At 46.7% G+C, this 18116-nt stretch overlaps 1 protein-coding gene across 3 annotated transcripts in view; it reads left to right on the forward strand.

Moving 5' to 3' along the window:
• The first annotated feature begins 10924 nt into the window (after positions 1–10924).
• The window catches only part of UBAP1 (ubiquitin associated protein 1), a 51715-nt gene continuing 44523 nt past the window's right edge, over positions 10925–18116 (forward strand). For 2 of the 3 annotated variants that reach the window (XM_040421178.1, XM_040421181.1), the window contains exon 1: positions 10925–11061. The gene's annotated coding sequence lies outside the window, so the exon portion shown is untranslated. The remainder of the gene's footprint in view (positions 11062–18116) is intronic. The other variant, XM_040421179.1, reaches the window with a different exon arrangement.

Below are 18116 nucleotides of genomic sequence, written 5' to 3' on the forward strand. Positions count from 1 at the left end.
GGGACCTGAGGTAGTTGGTACACTAGGACGTGTGGCTGTGGCAGAACGGCGACGTCCTCTCCCAGCACCAGAGGGTCCACTAACACCACCACGACCATGTCCACGTCCGCGTCCCTTATTAGATGTTTTCCTCATTGTTCCCGTTCACCACAATTTTGAGAATGGAAAATTTGGGAATAGTTTTTCAACCCAGAAAAAAAAAAAGGGCTTTTACGGTCGCTACAAATAACTTGACCAGCTAAAACAGTACAGATTTGCTTGAATAGAAATGAGAGACCTGTTTTTTTTTGCACTGTGTGACAGGTATAGGTTTAATCTCAGAATCAGACTTCCATCTGCACGGTAGCGTGTGTCTTAGGTTTTTCTGAATGACACTATCAGCACCTTCAATGTAAGATATCCTTTTTGGGATAGATTTCAAGTAGGCCTCAAATACCAGAAACTAGTTATTTTGAGAATGGCAAATTTGGGAATAGTTTTTCAACCCAGAAAAAAAAAAAGGGCTTTTACGGTCGCTACAAATAACTTGACCAGCTAAAACAGTACAGATTTGCTTGAATAGAAATGTGAGACCTGTTTTTTTTGCACTGTGTGACAGGTTAAGGTTTAATCTCAGAATCAGACTTCTATCTGCACGGTAGCGTGTGTCTTAGGTTTTTCTGAATGACACTATCAGCACCTTCAATGTAAGATATCCTTTTTGGGATAGATTTCAAGTAGGCCTCAAATACCAGAAACTAGTTATTTTGAGAATGGCAAATTTGGGAATAGTTTTTCAACCCAGAAAAAAAAAAAGGGCTTTTACGGTCGCTACAAATAACTTGACCAGCTAAAACAGTACAGATTTGCTTGAATAGAAATGTGAGACCTGTTTTTTTTTGCACTGTGTGACAGGTATAGGTTTAATCACAGAATCAGACTTCTATCTGCACGGTAGCGTGTGTCTTAGGTTTTTCTGAATGACACTATCAGCACCTTCAATGTAAGATATCCTTTTTGGGATAGATTTCAAGTAGGCCTCAAATACCAGAAACTAGTTATTTTGAGAATGGCAAATTTGGGAATAGTTTTTCAACCCAGAAAAAAAAAAAGGGCTTTTACGGTCGCTACAAATAACTTGACCAGCTAAAACAGTACAGATTTGCTTGAATAGAAATGTGAGACCTGTTTTTTTTTGCACTGTGTGACAGGTTAAGGTTTAATCTCAGAATCAGACTTCTATCTGCACGGTAGCGTGTGTCTTAGGTTTTTCTGAATGACACTATCAGTACCTTCAATGTAAGATATCCTTTTTGGGATAGATTTCAAGTAGGCCTCATATACCAGAAACTAGTTATTTTGAGAATGGCAAATTTGGGAATAGTTTTTCAACCCAGAACAAAAAGTGTGCTTTTACGGTCACTACAAATAACTTGACCAGCTAAAACAGTACAGATTTGGTTGAATAGAAATGTCAGGTCTATTTTTTAGGCGCTGGGTGACAGGCTCAACTTGCCCCTGATGTAGTATATGGCCAAAAAATAACCACACTGTTGATGGTTAAATGCACTTGGGTGACACAGGCTCAGCCTGCACCAGATGTAGTATATGGCCAAAAAATAATCAGACTGTTGATGGTTAAATGCACTTCGGTGACACAGGCTCAGCCTGCAGCTGATGTAGTATATGGCCAAAAAATAACCAGACTGTTGATGGTTAAATGCACTTCGGTGACACAGGCTCAGCCTGCAGCTGATGTAGGATATAGCACAAAATAACCACACTATTGATGGTTAAATACACTAGGTGATAGCTTGTGCTGGCGCACCACAAGTCACAAAATGGCCGTCGATCACCCCAGAAAAAAAGTGATCTAAAAACGCTCTGGGCAGCCTCAAAAAAGTGAGCAAGTCAATATTAGCACTTCAATGATCCACAGCTGCAGATCGATCACAGAATGAAGTCTTTTGGAGGAGTTAATCACTGCCTAATCTCGCCCTAACGTCGCAGCTGCAACCTCTCCCTATGCTTCAATCAGCAGAGTGATGTGCAGCGCAACGTGACCCAAGCTTATATAGAGGCTGGGTCACATGCTGCACTGGCCAATCACAGCCATGCCAATAGTAGGCAAGGCTGTGATGGCCTCTTGGGGCAAGTAGTATGACGCTTGTTGATTGGCTGCTTTGCAGCCTTTCAAAAAGCACCAAGAAAGCACCGAACACCGAACCCGAACACGGACTTTTACGAAAATGTTCGGGTTCGGGTCCGTGTCACGGACACCCCAAAATTCGGTACGAACCCGAACTATACAGTTCGGGTTCGCTCATCCCTAGTCACAACCCTTGCCTCAGGTGTTGATAATGTGATTATTCCTTATTTATTGTTGCTTCTCCCACAATGCTGTGCGGTTTATAGCTTCAGTTTCAGTTGTGGATTGCTGGTGTGTGGATCTCGACGGAGTTCCTGGTGCTTCCATAGCCCCTTTGAAGTTAAGTCTTTCCTTTCACTTTTTGGGTTTTGTTTGGGTTCTGTGTGTTGCATTTCCCTATTGTTTGTATTAGACCTGAACAAAACTCCTGTTCGTCCTTCCTTTTAGAGGAACAGGTAGTCTCGTCCTTGCCATTAGTACCAGGGTCCTATAGGGCTAGATAGGACTCTAGGTATTCCTGCGTATGGACACACCTAACTCTGGGGTCTGTTCATACTGGTAGTCAGTCGGGATTTTGGTCAGGGTTTTACTAGAAGGTGTCCATCTTCCTTCCCTAGTTCTCAGGCCTGATTCCCTGTTCCCCCCCCCTTCCCATCTGACTCTTGGAGGGGTGAGAGGAGAGTCAGAAAATGTGCATTTGTCTTTTACTGGTAGTACACGATTTCTCCTGGCTGCTGAGGTGGCGCTAGAGTCAAAAACTGTGGGGATTGAGGTGTTTATTGACAGCGGGGCAGGGGTGAACCTGATTGAAGCTCAGTTCGTCCGTATGTACGGGTTGTCACCGAGTGCTTTAGAAAAAAACATTTCAGTTTTTTCTATTCATTCTGCACCTCTAGCTCAGAAGTGTTTATCTCAAATAGTGCATGATATCAGATTAAGAGTGGGTGACTTTCATCAAGAATTTATCTCATGTTTTATGTTGGAGGGTCTCCCTGCTCCGTTGGTTCTGGGTTTACCGTGGTTAAGCAAGCACAATCCAACCATCGATTGGCAAGCTAGACAGATTCTGGATTGGGGTGATTATTGCATTAACAATTGTCTGAATACATCTTTTTCTGTTTTAACTACTAAGATATTACCCTCTTTTATATCTGATTTTGCCGACATGTTTTCTGAGAGTGGTTTCCAGGATTTACCTCCGCATCGGGAGTATGATTTCCTATCAATCTTATTCCTGGAGCTAAATTGCCAAAATCTAGGTTGTATAACCTTTCTGAACCTGAAAGACTGGCCATGAGAGAGTATATTACCGAGAGTTTGGAGTTTGTTGCCGGAACTGCCTGCCGGATCTGGAAATCCGTGTGCAAACGGATACTATTTGTTTCCGGATCCAGATGTGGATCCGTTTGACAAATGCATTGAAATACTGGATCCGTCTCTCCGGTGTCATCCGGAAAAACGGATCCGGTATTAATTTTTTTCAAATTTTTATAGGTCTGCGCATGCGCAGAATGGAAAACCGTATCCATTTTTCCAGAACACTTGGTACCGGATGCGGCATTTCAATGCAAGTGTTCCGGAATTTTGGCCGGAGAAAATACTGCAGCACCGTAAAAGTGACTGAACTGAAGACATCCTGATGCATACTGAACGGAATGCTTTCCATTCAGAATGCATTTGGATAAAACTGAAGCGTTTTTTTCCAGTATTGAGCCCCTAGGACGGAACGCAATACCGGAAAACCTTAACGCTAGTGTGAAAATACCCTTAATGACACATAAGACCTTCCAAATCTCCAGTGGCAGCAGGGTTCTTTTTTGTTAGAAAAAAGGACGAAGGTCTTCGGCCATGTCTGGATTTCCATGAACTCACTCGGATTACTGTCCCTGATCCTTACCCTCTTCCTTTGATTCCCAATTTGTTTAACCAGATTATTGGTGCCAAGGTGTTCTCCAAGTTGGACTTAAAGAGAACCTTTCATCAGTTTTGATATAGGCTAATTATGGCATTACCTTGTAGGAGGGCCCCTACTGATGCCATAGGTGTATTTTTTTTTCAACCCCCCCCGTTCATCCGCTGTGGCCCCCCAATGATTTGGTGCGCTGTATTACTGTATAATGAGTATTAAACTCGCAATGGGGAGGAGATGCAGTCTTCTGCTGTGAGCGTCTCCTTCTCCCTGGCTGTGAGCGCGATCCAATCAGAGCGGACAGCTCACAGCCAGGGAGAAGGAATCTCGCTCCTTTTCCCTGATTGGATCGCAGTCCAGGAGCAATCCAGGAGCAATTTTATCACAGGGCCCGTCACTTGGTAAATGGCATTCATGTGCCTTTTTCTCTAGAAAACTATTCCGCAGAGAGAAATTATGATGTCGGTGACAGAGAGTTACTGGCCATTAAGTTGGCTTTTGAGGAATAGCATGATTGGTTGGAAGGGGCGATTCATCTGATCACGGTGTTCACAGATCACAAAAACTTGGCTTATCTGGAGTCGGCTAAATGACTGAATCAGAGACAAGCCAGGTGATCTTTGTTTTACACCAGATTCAATTTCATTGTCACCTATTGTCCTGGGGTTAAGAACGTCAAGGCAGATGCCTTGTCACGTAGTTTTCCTGGAGGTGGTGATTTTGAAAATCCGAGTCCTATACTGTCGGAAGGGGTGGTGATATCTGGTCTTTACCCTGACCTAGAGGTGAAGGCGTTAGAGGCCCAGGAAGACGCACCGGATTCTTGTCCCTCTGGGAAACAGTTTGTGCCATCGGAATTGCATCACAAGATGTTTGAGGAACATCACTGTACGGTTCTTACGGGACACCCTGGGAGTAGATCCACTGCTGACCTTATCTCTCGTAGGTTCTGGTGGCTGGGGTTGCGTAAGTGTGTTGAGGACTGTGTTAGCCTATAGTACCTGTAAACGTGCTAGGGTGACACATGCTCGGCCTTCTGGATCTCTACTTCCATTGCCCATCCCGTCCAGACCATGGACTCACTTATCCATGGATTTTTTTACTGATCTACTGTCACGGATGCAGTGTGGGTGGGAAACTCCACACCGAGCACAGGAGGAAAGGGGACAAGAACTAGGCCTGGAAACTAGGGTAGAGGAGAAGGTCACCTCCTAGAACAACCCTAATCCAAGTCCTGACTAACTATCAGTATGAACTGACCTCGATGGTAGGAAAGTTCATACACAGGAACCTAGAGCCCTAACACACCCTGTAGGGCCCTGGAATAGTGACAGGACTTGAGACAACCTATTCCTCCACCAAAAAGATGAACAGGAGTCTCCCTCAGGCCTAGATACAAAAGACAGGGAAATACAACATACAAAATACAAATAGGTAAGACGACACTTAACTTCACGTGGAGCAAAGGCAACGCCAGGAGCTCAACCAAGATCCAACAACCAGCAGGCCAGAGTCCAGAAACTGAAGCTATAAACCACATTAGGTAGGCCCGGTAAAGCAATAAAATGCACCATTTTACTAAAGCGATCAACTACCACCAGAATAACTGTCTTTCCTGAAGAGTTAGGAAGATCAGTGATAAAATCCAGGGATACATGAGTCCATGGACTGGACGGGATAGGTAATGGAAGTAAAGATCTGGAAGGCCGAGTTTTTTTTAGAGAAAAATGCACATGGTCGCCAATTACCAGGTGACGGGCCTTACGATAAAATTGCTCCTACCCCCACCTCGGACGCATCCACTTCCATAATGAAAGGTTGTGATACATCCAACTGCACCAATATAGGGGCAGAAGAGAAGCATTCCTTAATCGTAGAAAAGGCTCGCAACGCCGAATCCAACCACACTGAGACATCCGTCCCTTTCTTAGTCATGTTAGTTAAGGGTTTTACTATTGTCGAATAATTTTCGGTAATAGTTGGTGAACCCTAAAAACCGCATAAGAGCCTTCAGATTTTCAGGTTGATCCCAGTCCAATACAGCACAAACTTTCTCTGGATCCATTCGAAAACCCAAAGATGACAGCAGGTAGCCCAAAAACTGCACCTCGTGTACAGCAAAAACACATTTCTCTAATTTTGCGTACAATTTATTGTCCCTTAGGACATTATCCTGATGTGTTTCCATGTCTGGAGAATAAATTAGAATGTCATCTAAATACACGACTGCAAAACTTCCCACCAGGTGCTGAAAAATGTCATTTACTAAGTGTTGGAACACCGCAGGAGCATTGGTCAATCTAAAAGGCATGACAAGGTTCTCAAAGTGCCCCTCAGGAGTATTAAAAGCCGTCTTCCATTCATCCCCTTCCTTGATCCTAACTAGATTATATGCCCACCCTAGGTCCAACTTGGAGAACACCTCAGTGCCAATAATCTGGTTAAACGAATTGGGAATCAAAGGAAGAGGGTAAGGATCATGAATAGTAATTCGATTGAGTTCACGAAAATCCAAACATGGCCGAAGACCTCCGTCTTTCTTTTGAACAAAAAAGAACCCTGCTGCCACTGGAGACTTGGAAGGTCTTATATGTCATTTGGCCAAACTCTCAGTAATATACTCTCTCATGGCCTGTCTTTCAGGTTCAGAAATGTTATACAACCTAGATTCAGGGAACTTAGCTCCGGGAATAAGATTGATAGGACGTGGAGGTAAATCCTGGCATCCACTCTCAGAAAACATGTCGGCAAACTTGGATATAAATAGAAATCAGTCTGGCCTTGGAAGCAAGGAAGGAAGGATTGTCTGTTCCTGCTCAGATAAGATAAGTTTGGTTTCTGTTTTTGTTGTTTGCTGTCTAGGCTGTTTTGTGTGTCGTCTGTCCCCTCCAGGTTCTGAAGGAGCAGGCTGCCCCTATTCCCCTTTCACCATCTCAGGGATTCTAGGGTATTTTCAGCCCCGGCACGAGGACACATTATTCCTACCTTCAAGGTCTGAATGTGGGCTTAGCAGCGTAGGGAGAGAAGTCAGGGATTTGCTAGGAGGTGACCTTTCCCCTGCTTCTCGCCTAGAAGCTTGATTGTTGGTTTATCTGTGTATCTGAGATCCCGTCCGCCGTGAAACTATGACACATAGGGCCATGAGGGGGGCCAGCATAAGACACACATATAGCATCTTATGCTGGTCCCCCTCATGGCCCTATGTGTCCCCTCATGTGTCCTAAACTGCGCACATAACTGGCTTTGTGTGTAAAGTATATTACTACTGTCTGAAACAAGCTCTCTCCTATTGATAAAATGACCAGCCTCTGTACTCACTTTCACTATCAATGTACTGCAGCGAGCTGGCCGGCCGGCGCGTGACTGACGTCACTTAGTTACGCTCCTCCCACTTAATTCAGGAAGCAGGAGCGTTACTAAGTGACGTCAGTCACTCGCCGGCCGGCCAGCTCGCTGCAGTACATTCATCGTGAAAGTGAGTACAGAGGCTGGCCATTTTATCAATAGGAGAGAGATTGTTTCACACACTAGTAAAATACTTTACACACAAAGCCAGTTATGTGTGCGGGGCCCCTTCATATATAATCGCAGCATTTTCGGCTCGGCCAAATCGCCATATCGCATTTGGCGATTATCGCGATTCCATTATTTTTTCGATATATTGTGCAGCCCTACTGCATGGCAGTACAAGCCCTAATTAAACTAATAAGACGCACTGTTTAGTCGGTCTGCACCTTCAATATCACACTGCCATTAACAAAACAGGCCGACTAAACAATGTGGTCTTAATGTATATATAATGTACAGTATATAACGAAAATCAGACATTGTATAGTAAATGACAACCTTTAACAAACTTAGAACCAGCCCTGTACCTCACATGGAGCCAGAGATCTCCCCATTTTTTGCTCTGCTAGAATTATATCAAGCTGACAGCTCAAGGGCAGTGTCCTTTCTACTGCAGCTCAGGAGCACTGTTGCCAACCAGAATTTTTCTTTTTTCTGGACAACTTATCCCAAAATAGCGGACAGCCAACGTTTTTTACGGACAATTTAGAAAAATGTAATCTATATCTATAAAGAAGGACGTATGTATGCATGTTCCGCAATCACTCAAAAACGCAACCATCAATTTCAACGAAACTTGGTATACACATCCCTTGCTTCCTGGAAAGAAATCTTGTGTGGGTCACAGGTCTCTAGGACGTACCATTCCTGAGATATTCCCAAAAAATGCAAATATGGTACATCACATGACCTACATTAGCCAATAGAAGCCTGCAGATCTTTCTCTTCATATCCCAACTGCCATACACACGGTCACATGTCCCTTATCAGCCAATAGAAGCTCGCAGGCCCTTAGTCTCCACATACACACAGCTTTACATCAGGTTTCCATAACAACCCAGCCATTTTTCTTCACTGCTATAGGTCCGCTTTAAAGGGGCAGAGCGCTGTGGATGACACTGTTAAGGGAGCGGAGTGCTGTGGAGGTCACATTTCAGGGGCAGGTAGGGTGGTTATTCAGGCCACCCTCAAAAGACGGACTTAAAAACCCCGCCCCCAGGTCCCGCTAAGCCATGCCCCCTCCCACTCCGCAGTCGACGTGGATTAAAAAAAATGAAGGTAAAAATCAACTTCTGTCAGCTGCAGGGGTGGGAGGGACGGTGACTTTCTCCCTGCAGCTCACGCTCAGACAGCACAGTGCTGCTGTCTGAGTGAGCTATTCAAAAGAACATCCCTGTGTCCCCCCAGGCCCTGCGCCGGACGGAGGACAGGGAGTCTAAAGGCCAGACTGTCCGGCCTAAAACCGGACCTCTGGCCACCCTAGGGGCAGGCTGCTGTGGAGGACATAGTTAACGGGACGGTCCGCTATGGATGTCAGTGTTAAGGGGCAGATTGCTGTAGAGGCCACTGTTAAGGGGAGGGTGTGTTGTGGAAATCACTGTTAAGGAGATGGGGTACTGTCGAAGTCACTAATGAAGGAACGGCCACTGTGGAGGTCACTGTTAAAAGGGGCAGGCTGCTGTGGAGGTCACTGTTAAGGGGGCGGGATGCTGTTGAGGTCACTGTTAAAGGGGCGGACTGCTATGGAGGTCAATGATAAGGGGGCGGACACTGTGGAGGTCTCTGTTAAGGGGACGGTCCGCCATGGAGGTCAGTGTTAAGGGGTGGGGTGCTGTAGAGGTCACTGTTAAGGGGGATACTGTGGATATCTTTTAATGACATACACAAACATAAAATGATCTAGTCAGGTACCTCCAGCCTCAAAAAAAAATCACAGACACATCTATTTTTTTTTCTCACAGACATAGGAAAAAAGTCACCTATTTTACGGACCATCCAGAAATTTCTGGATGGTTGCCAGCCCTGCTCGGGGCGTGTCCTTTCTGCTGCAGATCTCTCCCTATCATAGCTCAGGAGGCAGTTGAAGGGAGGGTGCCGGCCTGCTGGGGGCGCTCTGGTGGGCTCCCCCTGACTGGGGCTGCAGCCCTGGGCGAGCGGCTCTTGAGCCGCCCACAGCGCCGTTACAGGGGGGCCAGGAGATGAAGGTCCTTCTTAAATATGGCAGAGCAGGCATCTGCTTACCCTGATGGCAGTAGCCTGCTCTGCCAGTAAATTACCGGAGGAGAGGAGGCGGGCAGCAAGGGAGGCTGTTCTAGCAGCTCCCCATTCCTCCCTCGTGCGCCCTCTGTGATGCCGGAATATGACGTTCCATTTTTCGCAATTTTCTGCGGACCCATTGACTTTCAATGGGTCCGTTGAAAACTCGGCTAATGCACAGTTTGTCATCCGCGTCCGTGATCCGTGGTTCCAGTCCGTCAAAAAAATATAACCTGTCCTATTTTTTTCACGGAAAACGGTTCGCGGACCCATTCAAGTCAATAGGACCGTGAAAAAACACGGAGGCACACAAGATTGTCATCCGCATCCGCGCGTCTGTGTCCGTTTTTTTCCTATCATTTGCATGGCAAACTTGACTTAGATTTTTTTTTACTTTCCTTTATGTCTGGTGGTCCTCCAAAAATAAAGGGAGACACACGGAAACAAAAACGGAACAACGGAACCCCATTTTGCGGAACGGAACACAACACAACAACGGTCGTGTGCATGAGGCCTATTTTAGTGAGTATGGATGTCTGTCGGTCAGTGTCTGTGTGTTTGTCAGTGAGTATATGTGTGTGTCTGTCTGTCAGTGAGTTTCTGTGTGTGTGTGTTTCAGTGAGTGTATGTGTGTTTGTCTGTCAGTGAGTTTCGGTGTACGTCATTCAGTGAGTGTCTGAGTGTGTGTCTGTCTGTCAGTGTGTGTGTGTATGTCTGTCAGTGAGTGACATGAGGGGGCAGCAAAATGGATCTTTGCCTAGGGCGGCAAAAATCCTTGCACCTCCCTGGTTGAAGGATGCATGTGTGGCCATCTGTGAGAAGGTCAAAGGAATAAGAAAAACAAACAGCAGGTGGCGCCATACAGATACATTTTATGGAAGAACTCAGGGGTTATGTTAAATTTTTAATCATATGCAAATACAAAAGATCTCAGATCCAGGTGCTGGTTTGAAAACTTTAGACAATTTTTGTGTCATACAACCCCTTTAAATTAGAGCATTAGGTCACAAGCGCCACAGGACCATGCAAAACTATTAGTTATGAGGAGAATGGAGGGGTCCCTCTTAGAAGCCAATCAAATTTCAGCTCTAATCTTTCAGAGGCTCTTTGGAAAATGAAAGCAGAGATGTGATTAGTTACAGCTTCACCCAGGTGTCGCGCTGCTTTTCCTAAGCGTCTCCTCTGGTGTACGTACGTCATTATCCAGGGATAATGTATGTAGTCAGACAGGCATTGCCGAGCGTCACGTGACTATCTGCGTGTCAGCGTCTCACGTGTTCTACGTGATTACGTCATACGCCAACTTTTGCAGGAAGGAGGAAGTGTTTCAAGATGGCATCGCGCACTGAGGCCGGGGTTCGGGAGCTGGGTGTGTAGGAAAGTGACCGATTCACCACCGGTAGAGGAGGCGGCCCAGCGGGTGAGTGCCGCCGGGACTTCTTTTTAGTGTGGCTTGCTGGTTTCTGTCACCTGGGTGTTGCGCTCTGTGCCGCCTGACATTGCAGCTGTGGGTGGTAAAGGGAGGACAGATTACCGTTTCTCAGCACAGTACCGGGTCCCGCCTGTCTGCTCTGTGTCCTTATCATCCTAGTGTCTGGATCACTGCGCTGGCTGCCATGGTGACTGGACCGTTATAGGCATGGTGACTGGATCACTTCCTTGGCTGACTTGGTGACTGGATCACTTCCTTGGCTGACTTGGTGACTGGATCACTTCCTTGGCCGACATGGTGACTGGATCACTTCCTTGGCCGACATGGTGACCGGATCACTTCCTTGGCTGACTTGGTGACTGGATCACTTCCTTGGCTGACTTGGTGACTGGATCACTTCCTTGGCTGACTTGGTGACTGGATCACTTCCTTGGCTGACTTGGTGACTGGATCACTTCCTTGGCTGACATGGTGACCGTCCTGTCTGGCGTGGGGACTGGGTGACCGTCCTGTCTGGCGTGGGGACTGCCTCCCATTGAAATGAATGGTAGACAGCAACCAGTAGGAAAGCCATGTGACTGACAGCAAAATTTCCGCGAAGACTTAGTGTGAACAGCCCCTAATGCCTGTGTGCATAGTGAGTCTGACGGGCTCTGTTACATCGTGTGAGAGGCGGGAGGTAATAGCAGCCCGCACACGGCAGGCTTCCAGCAGGTCCCTGGCTGCCATGACAAGTACTTGTCGCCCTGCAGTTGCATATGTGGAATGCCTGATAGAGGGAGCTAATGACAGCAGTCTCTGAGGGGTTAAACAGCTTAGATCCGCGATATCGCCAATGCCAGCAGTTTGAGCAGAATGCCTGCGGTATAATAAAGCTGACACTCGCATGACGTGGTGTGGGCACGGCTCAAACAGCTGATCAGCTGGGGTACCAGGAGTCGCCGATCTGATATCTATTGCTTATCCTGAGGATAGGTCGTCAGTATTAAAAAAGCAGACATCCGCGGTAGCCTGACCAGACGGCTGTTGTGGCATAAATGGTGACTGCATTCAATTTGTCCAGCTGAACCCTGCATTTATACCGGATAAGCGGTCAGATCAATGCTGGGTTCCATTCTAGTCAGTGGGGATCTGGTGGTAGACCAGAATATCCGGCAATGGCTGTCAGGCTACCGGAATTCAAACGCAGCTGTGATTGGGGCCTTATACACTCAACAGAGCCGGGGGCTTGTATGGCTGCTCATGAAGCGCCTGCGGTTGTGTCGCGCTGTAAGCACTGTAGAATGGTCACTCTGTATGGGAAATCTCCGTAGCGCAGCGTCGGCGTTAGACATACCAACGTGCAGGATGGGCTCACAGCAGTCTGTGGGCATTGGGGCAGATTTACTAATTCTGTGGGTGGCATGAACTTTATCACAGGGGCTCAGGTGGGGTCATAAATCTGGTGGTGGGATAGACACTTTTTAAAATTTATACCACGTATTGGTTGGCTTAGGGTACATTCACGCTAACGTTGGGGGGGGGGGGGAATACAAAAAACAGTTTTTAACAGGTGCTTTCTGAAACATGGTTATTAGAAATGGCCCCCATTTAATTGTATGGGGATCTTCGGTCTGTCAAAACAGCCAAAAATAGGACATGAATAAGTCCATTGTCTTCAATGGTTCTGCCGTGTACCCTTATCGTTTGAGACGGAATTTTAATGCGAGATAGAAGACAGATTTGTGCTGCCGTGTTAAGATCACATGAGGTTGTGTAGACTGGATACAATTGTACCAAACCCTGAGCTTTGAGAAGTTTTAAGTCCACATGGTTCTGAATGCAAATAATGAATATTCCCATTCACTGTCAGCAAGCAGAGATCTTTTTAAAGGTGCTGAATGTCTGGAAAAGCCCTTGGAAGAGTTATTTCACTCAGAAGCAATAATCATCTATCCACTAGTTGTTAGATCAATGGGGGTGCAGTGGTTGGTACCCCTACCGCCTGCCAGAACAGGGGACTCCCTGTGGGATTGAGGTCTGTGCCGCTGCACTGCAAAAAGAGCATCGCGGATCCATTCAAGTAAATGGGTCCACATCCATAAACGGGCACGGGGCAAAGGCTTTTGTATGAGCCCTAAATCGCAGTTGAAAATACTTATGACCAGATATACGACATGGTGCGGCAGAATCTGCGACTTCTTCCCCGCACACGCCAGATCTAAAAAAGTGGGCGTGGCATTGACGGGCAAGGGGACCAGCAGGCCCGTCTTATTCATCATTTTCTCTGACTTTTAGGCCTAGAAAAGGGTCTAAATGTAAGACGGCAAGGAAACTGTCTTACGTTTAGAATCGGCGGTGGATACGCCAAAGTTATGTAGAGGCCAACGATCCACCGCCAGATATAGGGGTTAAGACCAGTGTCTAAAACACCGGTCTTAATACATGTGCCCTTTAGTACATGGTGGTTAGTGGCAGTTCCTTCAGACTGGAGTGCCCCTTTAAGCTCCCATCCATTACTGTGCTGGATTATAGAAATATGCCTTTTCCACCCCGGCCTAATGTACCTGTGCGATATAGGGAGCCAAGTTTCCATTTATGAAAAAGGCTGACTTGTAAAACGTGTGCTGCGAGGTGTCTGGACGCTTGGCGTGGTAGGCGGTCACAGCTTTCATTGATATTAACGGGACAGAATTTTCTCCCTGCATGTTAATTATAAGCGAGAAAGATGCCAGTGTGACCGTCTGGAAAAGAAGACTATTTATATAAGCGTCACTGGGCCTTAAAGGAGAAGTCTAGAAGTGTTATACCGGTAAGTTTTTTTTTTTTTGGCTTTCAGTGTATTGAAGCTGTCACCCCCATCAATTGTAGAACCTAGGGGGTTTATTCACACATTGCAGTCATATTGTGTTCTTTGCTGTAGTTTTGTGAGACTCTTGCAATAAAGAAAAAAACAATATGGCTGCGACATATGACTAAGGGCTCATTCAGACGACCGTATGTTGCTTTCCGCATGTGATCCGCAATTTTGCATTTTAGTATGTGGACCCATTCACTTCTATAGGGCCCCAAAAGATGCGAACAGCACTCCGTGTGCTCTCTGTATCTTTTCTTCCGTTCCACGGCACCGCAAAACTAATAAAACATGTCCTATACTTGTCAGTGAAAATCAGGACGTGGCCCCATTGAAGTCTATGGGTCCACAAAAATGCGGAATGCATTCCGTTTTTTTATTTTTTGCAGACATGCTGAACTGACCGCAAAAAAAAACGGATCTGCATTTTCGCAGATTGAAAAAATAATGTGGCTGTCTGAATGAGCCCTTAACCTTAGGGCATAAAAGCACAAGCTTACTGTGAAATCAGTGCATGACGATTTCCTTTACTTCAGCCACAGAAAGATTATAAACCAATGAGCCCCCCCGAATACTGAGCCCAATGATCAGAGTACTACTTTAAGGACTACAGGATTTTACATTGACATCTGATCGGCAGGGCTCTGACTCCCAGCATCCCCGCCGATCAGCAGTAGCTGCAGCTCCAGCCACTATGTAGTGGACAGAACTGGTTGCTGCAGTGGGAGTGGGCGGAGCTGTGTAGTTCTGGCGGGGATCTGACTCCCAGCACTCCTGCCGTGTGTGTAGGATAGGCCATCAATGTAAAAGATCTCAGTTGAAAAGCAACATTGCGACCAAATCTAGTCTCTGCCCCTTTTATTTTTTATTTTTTTACGCCTCCCTTGTTTCCCTAAGGCCTCTTTCACACAAACGATACGGATTGGCTCAGGATGCGTTCAGTCAGTTCTGTCTGTAATTGCGTTCAGTGATTGCACCCGCGCGGAAAAAAACAATCAGTTTTCATGGGTTTTTCACGAGCATGAAAAAAAGCTGAAGACTTACAAACGTGGACTGCCGGAGGAGGCATTTTATTTATTTCGGGGCCTCTGCTTCATTCTAAATTAAATGTCGCTTTCGGTGGCACAGGCCCCATCAAGATCGGCGTGGCCTGCGCTTGTCTTGATAAATTGGGGCCTATGTCTACATGTAAGGGCTCATTCAGACGGCCGTATGCTGTCCGCAAAAATACTGAATGCTATCCGTTTTTTTGCGGATCCGCAAAAAAAATGAAACATGTCCTATACTTGTCCGTGAAAATCAGGACATGGCCCCATTGAAGTCTATGGGTCCGCAAAAATACTGAATGCTATCCGTTTTTTTGCAGATCCGTTTTTTTGCGGATCCGCAAAAAAAGGATAGCATTCAGTATTTTTGCGGACAGCATACGGCCGTCTGAATGAGCCCTAAAAGTAAGTCACTGTTTTGTACAGATCCTGTGGTAAATCCTGAATGATACTCCAGAGCTGCACTCACAGTGCTGAGGTCCTTCTTTCACGCTTTTTTCAGCCTGGTTGCAGTGCAAGTTAGTGAACCAGTGACCGCTTTTCTGAACCCTCCGTGGCTTGTCTTACTGAGTGCCGTCTGCTGCTCTTTGGCTAGAAGACCTCGCCTCAGTTCTTGGGAGGCTTCAGGTCACTGCTTTTTGTCCTGTTACAATGAATTGAAATATTTAAAGCAGAACTACTAATAATTAATGAAGTGCTGTCAGGAGGGCAGCCGCTCCCTGCGTTGTGTCAGACATAGGCCCCTTTCACACGGGCGAGTTTTCCACGCGTGTGCAATGCGTGATTTTTCTCACCACCGGCGTCGTTGCTATAGCAACCGCAAGCCAAACACCGCAGACAGCGACAAGCCCCTGCTCGAAAAATGGGCCGGCGCAGCCAGATAAGGACAAGAGGAGACGGGAGAGAAAACAAGGGGCACATAATCTGAAAAATTCAGAAAAACCAGAAGAATCAGAAAGACAAACAAACGGGAGCATATAAGCACCCCCATACGGCAACTGTATCCAGGTTTAGAGAGTAGAGTGAATGTGGTAAGTATATCGGCACTGAGCCTGCAGCTGTGAGGATTACTTGCACCCATTACATCGGTCTTGTGCTGCTGTGACCTGTTTTTGTTGATGGGAACTGCCACTGAGGAGGGGGAGAGGGGATCTTTGGCCACTGCCACCAATGATTAATACTTGGGGGCTTGGGTGGGGGGGCGCACTGCACCACCAATGTTTTTAATACTGAGGTTTTAATACCAATGAAGATAACCATCTCATTAATTCATATACAGGAGGCGGGAGCTGGCTGCAGAATCGCATAGCCGGCTCCCGACCTCTATGAGCGGTAGCTGCGATCCGCGGCAGTTAACCCCTGAGATGCGGCACCTGAGGGGTTAACTACTGCAGATCGCAGCTACCGCTCATAGAGGTCGGGAGCCGGCTATGTGATTGTGCAGCCAGCTCCCGCCTCCTGTATATGAATTGATGAGAGAGGTATCTTCATTAGTGGTGCAGTGGCCACAGCCCCTCCCCTCTTCTTGTCCTCCCTCCTCATTGGTGGCAGCGGCTCAGGGGGGAGGTTGACACTGCTTCCTTCTCCCCTGTGCTGCTGAGGGAGCACGGATCGCGCTGACAGCAGCGCGATCCGTGTTCCCGATTCGTTGTCGGACTATCTGCAAAATAGATGCCGATACCGATAACTTTCAAAATCCTGAAGATCGGCCGATAATATCGGTAAAACCGATAATCTGTCGATCCCTAGCGGTGACGTCAGCGCAGGTCCTGCTGAATGAAGTATAGAAGGACCTTCATGAAGAACAAAGAGGAGGATCCCGGCTGCGCGATCAAGTGGATGAGGTGAGTTATGTTTTTATTATTTTTTTAACCCTCAATTGACATTGGACTTTGCATTCTGTATTAAAGAATGCTATTATTTTCCCTTATAACCATGTTATAATGGAAAATAATAAAATCTACAGAACACATGACCCGAAACCGAATTTCAGTGAAGAAGTTCAGGTCTGGGTAACACATTGGCTGGTTTCACACGGGTGTTGCGGGAAAATGTGCGGGTGTGTTGCGGGAACACCCGTGATTTTTCCGCGCGAGTGCAAAACATTGTAATGCGTTTTGCACGCGTGTGAGAAAAATCGCGCATGTTTGGTACCCAAACCCGAACTTCACAGAAGTTCGGGCTTGGGATCGGTGTTCTGTAGATTGTATTATTTTCCCTTATAACATGGTTATAAGGGAAAATAGCATTCTGAATACAGAATGCAAAGTAAAACAGCGCTGGAGGGGTTAAAAAAAATAAAAAAATAATTTAACTCACCTCAGTCCGCTTGATCGCAGCCCGGCATCTCCTTCTGTCTCCTTTGTTGAATAGGACCTGTGGTGAGCATTAAGTACAGTTACAGGACCTTTGATGACGTCACTCCGGTCATCACATGGTACGTCACCATGGTAAAAGATCATGTGACGTACCATGTGATGACTGGAGTGACGTCATCAAAGGTCCTGTAACTGTACTTAATGCTCACCACAGGTCCTATTCAACAAAGGAGACAGAAGAGAAGCCGGGCTACGCGATCAAGTGGACTAAGGCCTCTTTCACACTTGCGTTGTCCGGATCCGGCGTGCACTCCACTTGCCGGAATTACACGCCGGATCCGGAAAAACGCAAGTGTACTGAAAGCATTTGAAGACGGAACAGTCTTCAAAATGCTTTCAGTGTTACTATGGCACCCAGGACGCTATTAAAGTCCTGGTTGCCATAGTAGGAGCGGGGAGCGGTATACTTACAGTCCGTGAGGCTCCCGGGGCGCTCCAGAGTGACGTCAGAGCGCCCCATGCGCATGGATGACGTGATCCATGTGATCACATGATCCATGCGCTTGGGGCGCCCTGACGTCACTCTGGAGCGCCCGGGGAGCCGCACGGACGGTAAGTATACCGCTCCCCGCTACACTTTACCATGGCTGCCGGGACGCTAAAGTCCTGGCAGCCATGGTAACCATTCAGAAAAAGCTAAACGTCGGATGCGGCAATGCGCCGAAACGACGTTTAGCTTAAGGCCGGATCCGGATCAATGCCTTTCAATGGGCATTAATTCCGGATCCGGCCTTGCGGCAAGTGTTCAGGATTTTTGGCCGGAGCAAAAAGCGCAGCATGCTGCGG

The sequence above is a fragment of the Bufo bufo genome, chromosome 2 (assembly GCF_905171765.1).
Source record: "Bufo bufo chromosome 2, aBufBuf1.1, whole genome shotgun sequence".
Taxonomy (NCBI): Eukaryota; Metazoa; Chordata; class Amphibia; order Anura; family Bufonidae; genus Bufo; species Bufo bufo.